This window comes from Geotrypetes seraphini, chromosome 8 (genome assembly GCF_902459505.1).
Source record: "Geotrypetes seraphini chromosome 8, aGeoSer1.1, whole genome shotgun sequence".
Lineage (NCBI taxonomy): Eukaryota > Metazoa > Chordata > Amphibia > Gymnophiona > Dermophiidae > Geotrypetes > Geotrypetes seraphini.
The window spans coordinates 123780343-123800510 of NC_047091.1; positions in this window are offsets into that span (position 1 = coordinate 123780343).

The following is a 20168-nucleotide window of genomic DNA, read 5'->3' on the forward strand; positions in this document are numbered from 1 at the left end:
AAAATCCGGACGCCCATACATGCCCTCTAAAAAGAGGACATGTCTGGGTAAATCCGGATATCTGGTATCCCTAATCTGGGTCGATGGATGCGGTGACTGGCTACATCATGCAACATTGATTATTCAATTAATCGCTAACAGAAGTATAATAATCCTGCCCAACAAGTTGTCGGAAAACCGACTCAACCCTTCTGCAGAGAATCCCGAATAGCTGAGCTGCATGGGAAGTCCCGAAGCAGCCTCCGGGGTAGGTAGTGGGTTTTTTAAAACTTTTTTTTTAAGGGCACAGATGTGAGCTGCTCCCCTCCCCCCCCCCCCCATGATGGTTTCCCCCGACAACCCCCCTGCGATGACCCTGGTACCAAAAAATTGGCAGTAGGGATGCCCACTCCCTCCTGCTGCACCAGCCAAAATCGGCAAGAGAGATGCCCATTCCCTTCTGCTGCTGAATTGACACCATTCCTCGCCAGGACCCTCCCCTGAACCGACCCCTTCCCTCCCATTCAGGACCTTTGGTCCCTCCCCATGCATCCCAGGATGCAGCAGGAAGGGGAAGACCCACCATTTTGGAGTGGTGGGCCTGCGAGCTGGAGGAACTAGGCATCCCTCCAGCTTTCTACTGTATCAACAGATACAGGGGAGGTTCAGGGGGGGGGGCACATCCAGTTCAGGAGGGAGTAGGTATCTCTCCTACTGAGATTATTGTTTTAGGAAGGGGAGGGGAAGGGTCAGTTCGGGAGAGGTCCTGGTGGGGAGATGTCATTTCAGCGGCAGGAGGGGGTGGGCATTCCTCCTGCCAATTTTTTGGTACCAGGGTCATGACAAGGGGGTTGTTGAGGGAAGGGAGCAGAATGGCACATCATTTTTTTTTAATGGGCACAACATCTGTGCCCATAGGAAAAAACATTTTAAAAAACAGGCAGACCTGTCGGTAACATAGTTAAGTTTAACCATAATCCATATGAAAGATGATAAAGCCAGTAATAGCTTCATTTTGGACTGATTCGGAAGACCCCTCAGCCAGGCCTCCTCAATCAATAATTCTCCATGGACCCCAACTACTAAGATAGATCATTAATTGTACCCTATGTCTATGAAATCCCTTCCCTTCCCTCCCATCCCCCCCCCACTCAAACATGCCCCAGGCATACCTCACACTCTATACATACCACCAGTCACACACCCCAACTCCCACTCCCCATCTCCCAACCTAAAATAATATCAAGCCATACATGGTGGAAAGTCTGCCTCCGTGACCAATAAAGTCACTGGCCTGAGGGAATATAGAGCAAAGGGAGTCCAATAAGATGGACCCCAGTGGGATCCACAATGGTAACTGCCGGTAATGGAAAAATGATTCCTCCATATGGGAGCAGTTCCAATCCTGATGTCCCAGGATAATACATGAGAGATAATATGCGGGGATAAGTCCCTCAGGCCATCTAACAATACCATGCAAGGATCTGTACAGGCTAGCAAATCAGTGATCAGAATCTGAGAGTGCATGGAGGATATCAATACCTTGTAGGAGCTGAGCTAAAACCATCCCGCAGAGTGCAAGGCCCCCATTTATCCTTCATGGGGTGGGAGGTTTAGCGGGTGTTGCATTGACAACATCCAGAAATGTTTGGTCAGCATCAAGGCTACGGAGGAGAGTCATCTTTCCATCCCTACAAACCTGAAAGTTAACAGGATATATAAGTGCAAAGCAAATTCCTTTCTTGTGAAGGGATGTGCATATCGGAGCCATCTCTCGCCGTAGAAGAGCTGTTGCGCTAGAATAATCATTAAATAGGAGTAGATGGCACCTCTCATATTCCAGCGCTTCTGTTTTTCGATAGGCGTACAAGATCTGCTCTTTATCCCCCCAGTTCAAATATTGGGCAATAGCGGATCTGTTGTGCGTATCTCCCTCTCTTTGCGGGCCAATGCAATGAGCATATTCACAGACAAAATTGGCAGATCCACCTGCTAGACCCAGCTGTTCAGGGAGCCAGGATTGGAAGAACTGGTATAGATTATTGTCCTTCACTGATTCTGGTAGTCCCACCACTCTCAGATTATTCCTCCTTTGACGGTTTTCATGATCTTCCAACCATTCTGTGAGTTGGGAAACCTGTTTCTGAAGAAGGCTGAGCTGAGTGCACACGTGTTGTGCATTGTCTTCCTGCTACGATATTCTGCGCTCTATTTCTGCGAGTCTTTGAGATTCAAAGTCATGTTTATCATTGATGCCCTCCACCACTGATTGCAGTTTATTTAGCTGATCTTCCAATGCCATGGATACCATGCGGGAAACCTCCTGTGCCCAGGCGCTCATAGTTGCAGGTTCTAGAAGTTTTCCCTTTTCATGAGCGAACTTCAGGGTTTTGGCAGGTATTTCCGTCTTTCCATTCTGCAGAAAAAATGCCATGGGATGCCCCTCACAGTCCTGTGCCCCTCAGATGCAAAACATCCAGGAATCAAGCAGAATTAACAGGGAAAAGAAAGATTAATAACTGAAAGTCCGCGAAGCCCAAATGAAGCATGTTTTACCAGGCAGCGTGCATCACGTGACTCCCCCCATTTCATGTTCTGTAAGGCGTGCCAAACCCCAGCCTTGGCTGACCTCTATGATCTGCTATGTTTCTGTACTTGATTTGCAGAATGTCTCTGGCTGAAATCCCACACTCATACTGACTTCTTTCCAGTTTGCCCTACCGCTTATAGAACAAGATTACTACACCCACTTGACTAATTCTCTTGGATCTAACCCTCGCTGTCTCTTTATCACACTCTACTCAAAGTGCCCTCACTTTCTCCCCAAACTATGGCTCACAAGGTTCACAAGATTAACTTTGAGTTCTTAATTAAATTGTCTCCACTTTTCTCCCTCTGTCAAACCCTGCCACCTTTTCTTCCTTCTCTGAAATCACTGAAGAGGAAACTGCACATTTTCTTTCCTCCTGCAAACTCACTACTCTGATCCCATCCCCACCCATCTACCTACTGTCAGTCACTCTTTCTGTCATATCCTCAACCTATCACTCTCCATTGCAACTGTGCCTAACTCCTTCAAACATGCCTTAGTTACGCCACTCCTCAAAAAAACCCTTGCTGGATCCTACCTGCCCTCCAACTATCGCCCCACCTCCCTCTTCCCCTTCTTATCTAACCTACTTAAACGTTCTGTTCACCGCTGTTGTTTTGACTTTCTGTCATCCCAAGTTATTTTCAACCTGCTTCAATCAGGCTTTTACCCTCTTCGTTCTACAGAAACTGCCCTTGCTAGAGTCTCCAAAGACCTATTCCTGGCCAAATACAAAGGCCTCTATTTCATCCTCTTCCTCCTTGATCTGTCTGTGGCTTTTGACACTGTAGATCACCACCTACTCATCAATACATTGTCCAAGTTTGGATTTCAGGGTTCTGTTATCTTATGGTTTTCTTCTTATCTTTCTCATTGTATTTTTAACATATGATCTGGTGGTTCCTCCTCCACAACCATTCTGCTATCAATCCTTGTAGTTCAGGGCTATGTCCTGGGAACTCTTCTCCATCTACATTTCTTTCTTTGGTGCTCTAATCTTCTCCCATGGCTTCCAGGATCACTTCTATGCTGATGACTCGCAAATCTACCTTTCTACACCTGAAATTTCTACAGGAATTCAGGCCTGAGGTTCAGCCTGCCTGTCTGACATTGCTACCTGGATGTTTCACTGCTATCTAAAATTAAACATGGCCAAGACTGACCTCCTTATCTTTCCTCCTAAACTCGCCTCTCCTCTTCTTCCATTCTCTATTTCTGTTGATAACGCTTTCATCCTCTCTGCTCGTCAGCTTGCAACCTCGGGGTCATCGTTGACTCATCTCTCTTCTCTTCACATATCCAACAGACTGCCAAAACCTGTCATAAGAACATAAGAATAGCCAGACCAATGATCCATCAAGCCCAGTAGCCCATTTTCACGGTGGCCAATCCAGGTCACTAGCACCTGGCCAAAACCCAAGGCGTAGCAATATTCCATGCTACCGATACAGGGCAAGCAGTGGCTTCCCCTATGTCTTTCTCAATAACAGACTATGGACTTTTCCTCCAGGAACTTGTCCAAACATTTCTTAAAATCAGCTACGCTATCCGCTCTTACCACATCCTCTGGCAACGTGTTCCAGAGCTTAACAATTCTCTGAGTGATAAAAAATTCCTCCAATTGGTTTTAAAAGTATTTCCTTGTAACTTCTTCGAGTGTCCCCTAGTCTTTGTAATTTTTGACAGAGTGAAAAATCAATCCACTTGTACCCATCCTACTCCACTCAAGATTTTGTAGACTTCAATCATATCTCCAAAATCCTGAGTGAAGTGGAACGGGTACAAGTGGATCGATTTTTCACTCTGTCAAAAATTACAAAGATTAGGGGACACTCGATGAAGTTACAGGGAAATACTTTTAAAACCAATTGGAGGAAATTTTTTTTTCACTCTACAACATCACTAAAATCTAGCCTTTCCTTTCAGAGCACACTACTATCACACCCACACACTCCTAAAGACACAGGCATATACCCAAGACGCTTATCACACACACATGTTCACAAAAGTGCTGTTCTATAAATCTGTTATTTGAGGTGGGACAGGGCTACCTCTGCCATTAGGCAAGACTGGCCAGCTGTCTGGGGCATCAATTTCTTAGAGAGGATAACAAACAGCAGCTACAGTCAAAGCAAAACAATAGATCCTAACTGTCAAAATCAACTATCCGACAATATTCAGCACTATTTATCCGGCCAAATAGCACATAGCCAACTTTCTTCTGCTGAATATCTGGGTTAGGGTTACTAGATGTAAAATCTGGACCCATAGATCTGCCCAGGCCCACCCATCCCCACCCTGTTATGCCCATGCCACACCCCAGCCTCACCCCTAGCCCCGCTCCCCTCCGCCTGTTCGTTGGGAGGGAGGGCAGTCACGTATGTGCAGGTGTCCCTCCCGCCACAATCTGCTTTTCAAAACCCAGACAAAGCGCTTGGTTTTAAAAAATCCGGACGCCCATACATGCCCTCTAAAAAGAGGACATGTCTGGGTAAATCCGGACATCTGGTATCCCTAATCTGGGTCGATGGATGCGGTGACTGGCTACATCATGCAACATTATTCAATTAATCACTAACAGAAGTATAATAATCCTGCCCAACAAGTTGTCGGAAAACTAGAGTAGACTACTGCAACTTGCTTCTCACAGGCCTTCTGCTAAGACATCTGTCACTCCTTAAATTTGTTCAGAATTCTGCGCGTCTTATATTCCGCCAGGGTCATTATGCTCACATTACTCCTCTCCTCAGATCACATAATTGTCTCCCTATCCATTTCCGCATACATTTCAAACTCCTTTTATTGACTTACAAGTGTATTTACTCTGTAGCTCTTCGGTATCTCACCTCTCTTCCTATATTCCGTCCTGGGTAAGTCTTGTCTGTACCCTTCTCATCTATTGCCTGTTATGCCTTCGGCAGCCTCATACTAGTTTATGACATAACTCTAAGATGTGTTTAATGTTCTCACTTCATAGAACTTCAATGCTGCAGTTGTTTCCTGCTATGTTGTGTGAGCAATGCATTGTGTGCAATGTAGTCTCATGCATGCTGCAACCACTCTTGCTTACCTATATAAGCGTCACTGCTGGTGGTCTTTTCTCCTAAGATCTCCTCCATTTCTCTCAACTGAGTTTGGATGATCCTTTGTCTCACTGCTGTACTTCCTGGTCACTTCTACAACCTTTGCTCTGATGGATCTGCAAAGGTGTGACTTCTCTCTGCTACCTGTTGTCCAGCTTTGTCCCTATTGGTCTCTTCTCTTCTCTCTCCTAGCCAGATGGATAGTCCCTGAGGACTTTTTGTCTCTGGGGTTAGTCACACTTCTGCTTGCATCTGAAACCCATGTGGCTCTAGTCCCTGAACAAAGTACCAGTATTTTCAGTTTCAGGTATTGGACCACAGGCATGAATGATTCAGCCTCTCACCTCTGCACAAAGCTTGTTCTTCAAATCTTCACCTCCAGCTGCAATATAAAAAAAAATCTACCAACTGTGGGTACATCTACTATATTTATTCAATAAAGTATATTTCAGAACATTAGAAGGGCTTCCTACATGTGTGTTGGTGTGCTAAGGTTTAACTCTCTGGAAAGTATAGCCTATGTCTGCTTGGAGAGTCCTGGACTGTGGCAACACACTATATGAGTCCAAAATATTGTCAACTCCTGACTCTGTCCCTTCTACTTTGCTGCATTGTATGCCTGGAACAAACTACCTGACTCAGTACATCAGGCTCCGTCTCTCACATTATTCAAATCTATGCTAAAAGCCCACTTTTTTAAAGATGCTTTCAAATCCTAACTCCAACCCCCTTGTAAAGCACCCATATCTGTTTTTTCATTCCCTCTTTAGTCTCCTATCCTATCTGCCTTATCACTTCCTTTATAATTCTCTAACTGAGCAGTGTGAATAGATTCACCTTTTTTGTCCTGTTTATTGCGGGACCAGGAAGTGACGGTGACGGGATAATCGCGTGCCAGACGCCAGCGCACCAACAATCCAGCGCCGACAATTTGGCGGAAGACAGAAGCGCGTGGGGTAAAAAATAATTTTTAAAGAGCTCCGACTGGGGGTTTGGGGTGGCAACACCCCCACTTTATTGGTTAGTGTTCGCGCTGCCATTGCGAGGGGGGTTTCACCCCCCACATTATAGAGAAAACGGAACTTTTCCCGAAAAAAATCAGAAAAAGTTCCGTTTTCGCTATAATGGAGGTTTCCAACCCCCCGAATCCCCCTCCAACAGCAGTGCGAACACTAACCAATAAAGTGGGGGGGTTGCCACCCCAAACCCCCCGTCGGAGCTCTTTAAAAATTACTTATTCCCCCGCGCGCTTCTGTCTTGCGCCGAATTGTCGGTGCTGGATTGTCAGTGCGCTGACGTCTTGCGCTCCACTGTCTATGAACCGGAAGTGACATCAGAGGGAGAGCCGAGACCAGTACGTGCAGCAGGTTGCAGATGCTGCTCATACTGGCGACAAGTTAAGGATAGGGTTACCATATTGCTTCAGAAAAAAAAAGGATGTATTGAGACATCCAGGTTTTATTTCCATTGGCTTTAATAGAAGTAAAGCCCAGATGTCTCTATCTGTCCTTCTTACTTCCTTTGCTTTCAGTAGAAGTAAAATCTGGATGTCTCAATCTGTCCTTCTTTTTCTGGAGCCATATGGTAATCCTAGAAGAGGTATGGGGGAGGAAAGGCGCATGTGCAGCAGGTGGGTGGGAAAAGAGCAGGGGGCGGAGAACAATCCTCACTACGCCACTAGCTAGAGCATGAGATAAGGGGATGAAAGTTTAAAAATAAAGGTGAGAGAGTGAAATTTGAGGGGGCAGATGTAAAAAAGAAGGAAAAAACTAAAAGGGAACAATCAGTATATCAGAGACAAGTGTAGTAATGGAATAAAACAAGACCAGGAGAGATGAGAAAAGCCAAATGGATAGCAGACACTAGAAAGAGAATAAATAGAAGACACAGAAAGGCAGAAGAGAAACTGGGACCAACATGATGGAAAACCAAAATGTCCAGACAATAAAGGTAGCCCAAAAGTATTTTATTTTGGAATTTTATAACTGGAATATGTTAGCTTTGTATTGTTCAGTGGCATAGCCAGATAGGGATGGGGGCGGGAGCAGAACAGGGCTTTGGGTGGGGCCAGGGGTCCAAGTATGCTTGTGTACCTAGAGCTAGGGTGTTACCATATTTTTCTCCAGGAAACCCTGGACACATGACCCCGCCCCATTCTGCTTCCAGCCCCACCATGTCCCACCTCCAGCCCTGCCCTATTCCACCCCAAGCCCTGCCCCCACAAAGCCTCCTCTCATCTTCTAGACAAGTTCCAGCGGTTTTTGGCGGGCCTGGAGCATGCGCAGAAGTGTGTAACATCATCAATGCATGCTCAGAGGCCCTTCATATGTAGTGTGACCATATGGCTCCAGAAAAAAGGGGACGGATTGAGACATCCGGGTTTTACTTCCATTTAAAGCAACCAAGATGTCTCAATCTGTTCTCCTTACTTCCATTGCTTTCAATGGAAGTAAAACCCGGATGTCTCAATCCGTCCCCTTTTTTCTGGAGCCATATGGTCACACTATTCATATGTGACCAGAGTTCATCAGGACTTTCTAAAACCCAGACAAATGCCAGGTTTTGGAAAGTCCGTCTAGGAGCCCTCTAAAAAGAGAAATGTCTAAGTTTTTCTGAACATCTGGTAACTCTACCTAGAGCCCATCAAAGGATTAATCCTGCCCTAAGTATAACACTCATTCCCAAGCTCAAGAGCTCAGCTCCCACCTCCCACATTCCACCTGCCCCCTTTTTCCATCCCTAGCATTAGACTGGTCTCATCAGCCCTTTCTCCTACCTACCCAGTGTCACTATATCCACTGTATAGTGAGAAACTCCTTATTTCACTCCAGCCACTCTGGCTGCAGGTAACATGCAGGAGTTGAAAACAGAGAACAAGTACTTCCTGTATCATCACACACAAAACAGGAAGTAGATTTTCTGATTGTAGCAGCCCTAGTGGCTTGAGCAAAAAAAAAAAAAAAAAAGGAGCTCTCTGTTCTGCAGCAGATCTAGTAGTGCCAAGAAAGACAAGTAGCAGAAAGGATCAGCTGGCACAAATTTTAGTGGGCAGGGCTCATGTATCCCACACAGCCAAATCAGGGACGCCAAGGGTGGACCATCTCAGAGAGTTTCACCATCATAGTGAACTGCAATTGAATGCCAATGAGTGAGGTTTTCTAGCAGTACATCTGGTGTATACATTTGGAAAGATCTGCATGTTGTTTTGCTTCTAAATGCTGTAACTTTTTTTCTCAGCCAGAACACACCTGATAGATGATGCTTACATGTGTGATTCACTACATAGGTGAACATCACAGATCTTTGGTTAGACAGAAGAGCAAACATGGTCTGCATCCATAAAAATCCAACCTCCCCATTAGCGTACATCAGAACTGAACTATTTTGTAATGGAAGTCACCATACAAAAAATAGAAATTCCCTGATTTTCACTTCTCCATTACCAGGCACACTTTGAAATAATATAAAACATGCAAAAAATCCAAACTCCACAGTAGCACTATTCCTATGATTTAAATCAGTGGTCTCAAACTCAAACCCTTTGCAGGGCCACATTTTGGATTTGTAGGTACTTAGAGGGCCTCAGAAAAAAAAACAGTTAATGTCTTAATACAGAAATGACAATTTTGCATGAGGTAAAACTCTTTATAGTTTATAAATCTTTCCTTTTGGCTAAGTCTTAATAATAATATTATAATTTATAGCTAGAGAGACATATGATCAAGAAACTTTTATTTTACTTTTGTGATTATGATAAACATACCGAGGGCCTCAAAACAGTACCTGGCGGGCCGCATGTGGTCCCCGGGCCACGGGTTTGAGACCACTGATTTAAATAGAAAGAACCTTAACTCTGAATAAGCAGCACTACAAAACACCAATATACAAACAGAATGTCACACCTCGGTCAAATGCAAAACACAAACAGGCCCTCGCCAAATACAGAACAAGGTATAACCAATTAGAAATGGAAAATTCTGTTATGTTCTCTCTAGAGTCAATACGATAGGTGTTTTATCTCAATCTGCGAACTGGGTCTTGCAGAAAACCAAACACTTTTTTTCTCTGCTCCTCACACTTGGCTGAGGAACCCCCTACAGTTTTTATTTCTGAAAGCAAACCATGGTCTGATCTGCTCTGCTTCTTTTTCTTATTTTTTCGCTTGAGTTTGACCTTTTTCGGTGGCTTTAGTGCCTTAAGTTCCCTTTTGGAGAGGTTCTCTGCTTGAGAAAGGAAGCAGTTTCCTCAGAGTCAGATTGCAGCTTCACAGTTGACCTGTGGAGCCAGCCTGCTGTATGCCACCTCTTGGTTCAGGGTCCTTACCCCTGCGAGCAAGCTTGCCTCCTGACCTTGTCAAAGGCTTAAGCACAGGCTGTATGTGCTCTGAGTAAGAGCCCTCGGGGTATCAGGGCGCAGGCTGCATTTTCCCACCCTAGGTCTTGTGGCCAGGTTCCAAGGGGCGGAGGGTCTATAAGACTGGCAGCCTGAAGATTGGACTGTTTGGAGCAAGTCTGAGGCAGAAATTCCTTTCCCTTCACTTCAGCTACAGAGTTAGAGCTGACAGGCAAGACCCCCCTTTACTTTCTATGGGAGAATTGGGGGGGGGAGGGTCTAAAAGTATTTTTTAGCACTTTCTGGGGGTAGAGTTCAGGTCTCCCACCTCCCAAACCCCTATTTTAGCTATTTTTATCTTTCTAACTCATCTCCACAGGCTGTTTTTGATGCAAATTTACTGGCGGCAGCCATCTTGGATTTTATCTATCTTATTTTTCAACTTCTTTTTTCTGCATCATAACCCCTCAGGTTTGTTAAAAATCAATAGAGATGGACTCCTCAGCCTCTAATCTACTAATTTCATGTATGGATTGGGCCATACTTCTGCAGGAGGAGTGTCTATATACCTCATGCCGCGACACACTTGGGGAGGGGGCGGGAGCTTCAGGCTTCAAACTTCCAGGACCTGGTAACTCTACTTATAAGGGTTCTAAGCAAGGGTTTGGCTTATGCAGTGTCGCAGAACACATTGGTGGCAACTTTGGGCTGGCAATTCAACCTCTAAGGCGACTTTAAGCAGGCTTCCCTTCAAGGATCATATGCCTTTTGGCAAGGAGCTGGATGACCTCATGGCTAACATGGCGGACCGTTATCTTAAGTTTGTCCCGGAGGTTTAGGTAAGATAGACTTTTCATGAATCATGACACTAAAGGGTGTTCAGAGACTGGTTTGTCATCCATTTGATTATGATTGGCCACAATTACGCTTAGGTGGACATTGATAGAGGTTGGTATGAGGCCTTCCTCGGATAGGGTGAGCAGGCATTGAAGGATACTTGGGATGGAGCAGGCAAAGAGGTCAAAGTGGGAGGTGGAGCACCAGGAGCGGAACCGTTTTCATTTTAGTGAGTAGGCTCTTCTGGTTGATGGTCTTCTGGCCACCAGTAGAACTTTTTTGATGTTAAAGACAAGGTTTAGCCTCTCAACATCTAGGCGGTCAGTAGTAGTGTATGTAGGTCATGGTATAGGGTAGATCCTTTGTTCTTGGAGATGAGATATGGCCTGATGGGCAGGTGGAGTGGTGAATGGGTCATTAGCTGGTGCAGGAATGGGAACCATGGCTGTTGAGACCAGAATGGTGCAATCAGGATCACTCTGGCGCTGTCTTGGAGTATCTTCTACAGCGTTTGGTGATGAGTGTTGTTGGTAAGTATGTATAGAGGAGTCCCTAGTCCCATATATGGGTGTAGCCGTCGGGGCTGAGGCGGTGTGGGGAGAGTCATTTGGAACAGAAGATGGAACATTTTGAATTGCTGCCAACGTGGTGTTGTTAAAAATTCCCTGGTATTGAAGAGAGGTTTGCGGCGGTAGCTCCTATAGTACCTCCTGGAGTGTGCTCATTTCAAGCCGTCTGTGGCTAGGGTTTGGAGGATGATGCAGTTTTCCTTAATGTCGTTGACTGTTTCCTTTACTTTATCTCTGAAGAGGTTCTCACCCATGCAGGGTGCGTCTGCAAGGGGTTCATGGAGGGTGGCGATGTGAGAGCTGAACATGGCACTTGGAATTCTCTCTTCCCTATAGAGTCCAGGTGTTTAGAGGTGTAGGCCACCTTTGGGGTTTTTTTCACCACGGCTTCCTGGTACAGTAGCATCTGGAACTGGTGTGGCATTCTAACGAGATAGGATGGTGGTTTAAAAAGTTGGGTGGAGAGCTGGGTTTGGGTTGGCAGAAACTATGAAGCAGGAAGTGCCTGGGCATGTTCAAAGGGGTTCACTACCACATAGGCTGAGAAAAATAAAACCTTTCTGAGCTATTGGAGAGCTTCTGACCAATGGTAACTGTCGGTGACATCACCCATATGTAGCTGACTCATTCCTGCTTGTCCTAGGAGAACATGGATATTTTTATTCCCCTCATGAGTTTCAAAGACACACCCAGCTGTTCAGGATTACCCACTTGATTCATCTGTCTCCTCTCCTGTGCTAAGCAAGGAAGTTTAGTTTAATCCTGTCCATCTGCCTCTCCCATATTCCTCTAAGTACTTTTGTAAAGTAGGCACGCCTAGTCCCTCTTCCTTCTAGGACAGAACATTACCTCACTTGCTACTAGTGGGGGGGGGGGGGGAACTCAAAAGTTTCTGACAAATATGAAAATAACCAATCAATATCTGAGCTGGGGCATTGCCCAAGGTTTACCTGAGCAATGTTCTGGATTTGTTTGCTTATCAAGGAAATGTGATATGAAAAGGTGAGTTATAAGGGAGGCAATAATCACAGGAAATCACTGTGACCAAATACAATCATGGCAGTATGTACAATATGTCCAAATAAAACCATATGAATTTCTATGCTCACGTACAGTACACCCACAGTGAGCTGTGTTCTCTGTTCTCTGGTAACATTGTTGCTGCTTAGCAGAGTAAGATTCGTCCCTGAACCTGAAACTGGGGAGGAATGAGGCTAATCACCACCAAAGGGGTCTGCCATTTCAAGTGCCCCCCATGCTGTAGAAATGTGATCTGGAAATTAAGATGCTTATTTAATAAGTAATACACAACTTTGCAAATGCTGGAGTACTGTATTTTCTTTTTCAATTTGAATTGTCTTCCAATGTGTATAGAATTTATTGCTCTTTATATTCAATATGCCCTCCCAAGGGAAGTGGTGGAGAGGAAAACGGTGATGGAAAAAAAAAAAAAAAAGCGTGAGATAAACATAGAGGATCTCTAATTAGAAAACAAAGAATGTAAATTAAAGAGCTAAAGCTGGTACTGGACAGACTTGCACGGTCTGTGTCCTATATGTGATGATTTAGTGTAGGATTGGGCTGGGGAGGGCATCAGTGGGAACTCCACTAACTTGGAACATGAGGATGTTACTGGCCAGACTTTATGATAGATATCCTGCAAACAGGAAGGTTGGATAGGCTGGAGTGAGCTTGGACGGCAACTTGAGCATTTGGAACCTAGGATAATACCAGGTGGACTTTACAGTCTATGATCCAGAAATATCAAAGAAGCGACAAGTTAATTTAATCATATATTTTTAATGGGTATAACTAATGGGCAGACTGGATGGACCGTTCAGGTCTTTATCTGTCGTCATTTCATTTACTATGTTTATATACATTTTCACATTATGGAAAGCCACTTTGAGTCTCTAGAGAAAAGTGACTTTCCTACTTTTAGCTGGATCTTGTCCACATTGCATGCCATTGTGTGGATGTGATGACACTGGACTTCAGGTTTCTCCAGCTACAACTTGCAATGTTCCACAATTTCTGCATCATGTGCTGTAGAGGGGGAAGGGATTGGCATTTGGGATGTTGTCCGCTGCTAAGACTGGTATAGCAAGTATGTCCTTCTGCACTTCCTCAGGACTGTTATTTGCACCAGAATAGAAAGACTAAATGACGATAAGCCACATGTGCCTGCTCCAGGTAATGACATTGGGTGCTCATGGGTTTTAGGAATCAGAGTTTGTGTCAGGAAAGTGGGCAGCAGAGAAAGATGTGTCTCCCTTTTCTCTATTAGCCTAAACTGTTATAACAGTGACCCCTAGTGTTCACGTAAAAAAGAAAGAAAGAAAGATTCTACTGGAGGTTTAGGGAGTGGGAAATGGGGTGGGTGCCTTATTTCCTTTGTCCTTATATCCTTTGTTTTTATGTTTTATTTCTTTATATTACGTTGGAGAGGCAAGGAAATTGAATTTTCATAGTACATTGCTGCTCCTTGTTTGATTCTTTTTTCCTGGTAACCAGAACCAGCCCCTGTAGTGCATAAATGCAAAAACACACATTTAAAATTGCTCTGAGGCAGGTATATATTCATACTTGTATTTCACATGTTTACTTACAGATTTTATAAAATACACATCTAATATAATATAATTTCCATCTTATATACCGGATCATTCCAGCCAGTTAACAAAGATTTAAAAGAATATAATATAAAACAATAATGAAGGTAATAGAAAAATTTTCAATAAATTAGATCAGTCCTCAGTTAAGAATCTCTGAAAGATAATGACGTTCTGATAATTGAGGGAAGATCGTTCCAAACTTTTACCAAGGAATAGGATAAGGAATGTGAGAATTTACCTAGTTTTTAAATCCTTTTAACAGAAAGAAAGAGCAATTTAAATGTATGTGTATTCCTGGTAGTGTGAAACCGAAGAGAGTTAAATGATAGAGGTAATAAAGGCAAAAAAATTCCATGTAAAATTTTAAAAATTACACTGGCACACTTAAATTGAATTTGCCAGTAAATAGGAAGCCAGTGAAGTAACCTCAACAATGGAAAGGCATGATCATATTTATGTCTTCCAAAAATTAATTTGGCCGCAGTGTTCTGAATAAGTTGTAGCCTCTTCAGATTAAATTTGGTTAATCCGATATACAGAGAATTTGCATAATCCAAATGTGCCAAAATAATCTCTTGAACTAAAACCGCAAAACAATTTTGATGGAAAAAACTTCGAACTCTCTTCAACATCCGTAAACTAAAATAGCACTTTTTAGATAAATTGTTAATTTGATTATTTAAAGATAAAGAAAAATCTAAAATAAAACCAAGGATTCTAGATGAAAATTCAATTGTTAAGGAGTCTCCTGATTTCAATGCTGTAACCTGAGGTAGATTGTGTAGTAAGGGACCAAACCACAGCAGTCTGGTTTTAGAAGCATTCAATTTCATACGGACTAAGGAAGCCCATTCTTGAAGTCTAGAGACACAAGAGTTAATATCTCCAGTCAAATTTGAAAGCAATGAATCAATTTCCAGTAATATAAAAATGTCATCAGCGTATGTAAAGATAGATTCTAAAGGAGATAGAGTCAAATATTTTAGAGTTGCCATATATAAATTAAATAATATAGGGGATAAGGGAGACCCCTGAGGAACTCCACAGACTGGGCTCCAAGATGAAGAAAATTTATTGTCTACATATACCTGATATGATCGTAGTTTGAGAAAACCACTGAACCAATTCAACACAACTTTATCTAAACCAATATTGATTAAAAGTTGCATAAGGATGTCATGATCCACAACATCAAAGGCCGCAGAAAGATCAAACTGCAACAAGACAGCATAATGCCCTTGGACTAATAAGTGTTGAATCTTCGCAACCAGTGAGATGAGAAAAGTTTCTGTACTGTGACTGGATCAAAAACCATGTTGAAATGGAAGGAGTACAGAAAATTTACCCAGATAGTCAGATAATTGCTTTGAGACAATGGTTTCCAAGATCTTCGTTAATAAAGGGATATTTGCAAATGGGCAATAGTTAAGGGCCAGAGATGGATCTAAACCAGAATTTTTTAATTATGGATTTAATACAATGCAACACATATATATCAAGTTGCCCTGCTCCCTTCAGGAATATCTGCACACGACATACATATTAATGCAGGTTGTCTCATCACTGAGTGTATTTATGTATGTATACTGTGGAGTAATTTATAAAAGGCTTTCTGCATGCATATACATATGTACTGTAGAGCAATTTTTTTTTTACATTACATTATTTTTATTAATTTTCAACAAATAAATACAAGCAATCTTCCTTATCTCAGGACACAATCATCTTCCCCTAGTCCAGTGAATCACAAACTGTGTGCCGTGATTAGATTCTGGGTGCCAGGGATTGAAGGACACATGGGGCCTGGGATAGGCACATGGGATCTCTCAGAGAGAGAAAGAGATAATGGTTACTGTGGATGGGCCTACTAGATGGGCCATTTGGCCTTTATCTGCCGTCATGTTTCTATATATCGAGTCTACTACCACTGACTCAAAGTTCCAGATATAGTTGTTTTAACGAATATCATAAATCTCTATGAAGAGACCTCAGCCCCACCACTCCACCGCTGTAAATTATTCTGATGCGGGAAGAATCACGTGGTGCAACTCATCATTGGTCTCAACATATTATATTTTTTTATATATATTTTCTTATTCTTTTGTTACGTAGCTTTAAATATTTTTAAATTAGTATAAAAAATATTTTAATGTAAACATAAATCACTTATCTCGGCCAGCGTTATGACCCAACATGTTTCACACATTGCTATGCTTTTTCAAGGGTCTCCCTATAGAAATAGAAAGGGGACAGTTATAAAGCCTTCCTATAATGACCCCTATCCCTCAAATGTATCTTATTCACCACCTCCCCCTCAAAGAGTTCTTACCAAGGCTGCTCCTGTCACCCGACTCCCTATAATATATGAAAGAAAGATGGCGATGGCGTCTAGTCCCAATGTTTAAATATCAGTTAATTTTATGTTAAAGTACCACCCCGTCTCCTGTTGGTCCACCGATCAACCAATCAATGAAGCCCATTCCAGCTCCCCATTCAATCCATTAGGTTCCACAGTATCAAACGTGAAAATGTATCTTTGTTCCTTCTCTTTCAACCTTCTAAAATCCTTTCCACCATCCCACCCAAAAACTTGTTCAATTACACGCCATCTAATGTCTTCAATCTTGTGATTCATACGTACCCAGTGTTCTACCAGAGGGGCTTGGGCAACCTTGTTGACAATCCGGGATTTATGTTCAGTTAATCTAACATGAACCGCCCTACTCGTCCGCCCAAAATATAGTAGTCCACAAGGACATAGGATCACATATACTACATCAGTAGAGTTACAGTTGGTATAACATGTAGATCTCAAAACCACCTCCCTCCCCGGGACTTTCCAATGGCTCCCCTCAATAGTGAGCACACACCATTGGCATCTCCCACAGCATTTATGATGACCCACAAAGTCCCTCTCCTTTCTCTGTTGAAAAAGGTTACAGCGTTGACCTATCGTAACACCCCTAGAAAATGCAATCCTGGGGAACTCACTCAGAGCTTGATGTCTCTGCACTATTTTCCAATGACTCCTCATACTATCGATTAACAGAGAAACCTCTCGAGAGAAAGGGAGGACACAGGTCAAAAGCTCAGACTCCCTCTCCTGCACAACATTAGACTCCCGTAAAAGGAGCTCACACTGGGCATATCGAGCTCTTATATAAGCTTGCTTAATAGCTTTCATAGGGTATCCCCTCACCTGGAACCTCTCTGTGAGTAAATGGGCTTGCCGTTTAAATTCATATAAATACCCGGCGGATCCTCAAAAATTGAGCTATGGGAAGATTAAACCGTAGCTTATGGGGATGGAAGCTATCGAAATGAAGCAATGTATTGCGTGTGACTGACTTTCTATATAAAGATGTATTAATCCCCCCATTAATTACAGAGATGGAAATGTCCAGAAATTCAATAGATGTCTGATGGCATTTCATTGTGAATTTTATATTAGGATCCACCGAGTTCAAATAGCTTAAGAAATGATCAAGTTGTTCCCTTGTCCCTTGCCATATAAGGAACATGTCTTCAAGAAAACGGACCCAAAATTTAACCAGAAAATAACCAGGGGCCCCATATACATGGCGGTCCTCAAACTTAGCCATATAAAAAGAGGCTACCGATGGGGCCAAGGTAGCCCCCATCGCTACTCCCTGAATCTGTTGAAAGATTGTTCTTGGTATTTAAAATAATTATACTGGATAACCCAATGGGCCAACTCCATTAAAAACTCAGTGGAAATCCGCTGGGGGGGTCTTCTACGTTGTAGCACTTCTTCTATCACCTCCAATGCTTGTACCTGGGGAATCTGACTATATAAAGATGTCACATCTAAAGTGATCAGCAGGTTAAAACCACGGGCTCGTGCTGCAGCAAAGGGCGGCAGAGCAGGAGGTTGGGCAGCAAAAAAATCAGTTAGCAAAATCACTTGAGAAAATCAGCATAAGCACAAATGACAGCATTTTCGAGAGGCTTTTCTCAGCAGGGCAGCAAGCAGGAGAGCCAGGCCGGAGAGCAGGGCGACAAGCAGGGGAGTCGGAGCAGAGGTCAGGGCGGCAAGAGCAGGAGAGTCAGCAGAGAGCAGGGTTTTTGCACAAGCGACTGGTCCTCAGCAGTCGCTTGTTTTTGGATTGGCCAGCCCAGTCGGTGTGCCTGAAAATGTTTAGTGAATTGCTGCCTTCCTACATTTGTATGCGCGGATCGGAGGTTGATCAGCACCAAGGTTAGTGAATCATGTCGGAGGGAAATCGAGTCGGTACATGATCGCAAACACGATCGGTGGGCTTAGTGAATCTAGCCCTTAGTAGCTTCATCGCATTCTAGTATTTTTGGAAAAAGCAAACAAGCGATTCACATCTACCCTTTCCACTCCACTCAGTATTTTATACACCTCTATCATATCACACCTGAGCCAAGCTGAAGAACCCTAACTGCTTTAGGCATTCTTCATAGGAAAGTCATTCCATCTCTTTTATCATTTTCGTCACCCTTCTATGTACCTTTAAGGGCCCCTTTTATCAAGTTACGCTAGAGGTTTTTAGCGCAAGCCAGAGTGGTAGATGCTCCAACACTCTTAGAATTCCTATGAGTGTCAGAGCACTTGCTTTGCCAACCCATACTAAAAACCTCTAGTGCAGTTTGATAAAAGGGGGTCATTCCACTATATATATATTTTTTTAGATACAGTGACCAGAATTCACACAGAATTCAAGATGTGTTTTCTTTATGCTTGTACTTATACACTTGTGTACTATAGAGTCATTTTATGAAAAGTTTTTTCAGCATGTAAATAAGAGCCACACATTGAAAGTCCTAGGCAATGTCATCTTTAAAGTAAGTTGTTTGTTTTACTTATTTATTTACATTTCTTCTATACAACTTATGCCATGTTTATTTTTCTTGTTGGTATTGGTGTTTCTTCATTTCTGATCAACTATTGTGCTATCGTGTTTACTTTCCTTTGAACTTTGGCATTCTCTTCTACTATTTAAATTCTAGACAGTAAACTTTCGGTATCTTTGTTGAAGGCAGTATCCTCTATAATAAAATCCTAAGCGCGCATGCGTATTTACAATGGCGTGATCCCTGACAGTGTGATTTGTGACTCCGTGGCCGTGTTTGATTTGCGGCGCGTGGCAGCTTGTGGTGCATGTGTCGGTTTGAGCGGCGGCGAGAGCAACGGCAGGAGGGTGTCCTTTGAGATGCTGCGAGGTGTCCGGCTGCTACTGCTGCACAGGGAAGTGGAGAGGAGAGGGAAAAGGGGCTGCTTTGGGGAGAGGAGTGTGCTGGGGGGCAGGCAGCAATCTTGGTTTGCTCTGGGGGCCAGAGAGAGATAGGCAAGGGGCCAGGAAGAGAGACAGACAGACAGACAAGGTGCCAGGGTGAGACACAGACAGAAAGAATGCCAAACAGACAGGGGGTCAGAGAAACAGACAGACAGCAGCCAAGGAGCGAGAAAGAAAGACAGACAGGGGGCCAGGGAGATACACAGACAGAAAGAATTACAGACAGATAGGGGGCCAGAGAGACAGACAGACATACAGCGGCCAAAGAGAGAGAGACAAAGAAAAAAAGATAGACAGACAGACAGACAGTGGCCAAGGAGAGAGAGAGACAGAAAGAAAGACAGACAGACACATCTATTCTAGCACCCGTTAATGTAACGGGCTTAAAGACTAGTAGTAACTGTTTCAATAAGCATAAACATGGTCCATGATTAAAAACAAAACAAAAAAACAACAAAACTGTAGTAAAAACAATTTCTGTGCAAGCCAACAAAGATCTTCCATTAATTGATTTTGTTTCTGCCTCCCCACTCACTTCTTTGTGGCAGCCGGAATAAAATGAAAGAACTGGCATACTCTGGAAAGTCTTCCTTCAATAATGTTGATGGTATGTATTAATAACAGTGATTTGTAACAATAATAATGTATTAATTTCAAAACCACCTTATGAGAACAAATCACACCAAGGTAGTGCACAGTTTTGCTTGTGGAAATGCCTTTTTAAAAAATGCCCCCTTTGGATCGCAGTTTTTCGGCTCCCAGAGGGGCGGTAAGAAGGCAATTTAGGCTAGATTCTATAAAGGAAGTCTATGGGGTCCTTTTACTAAGGTGTGCTAAATTGGTTACATAGAAACATAGAAACATAGAACTAGACGGCAGAT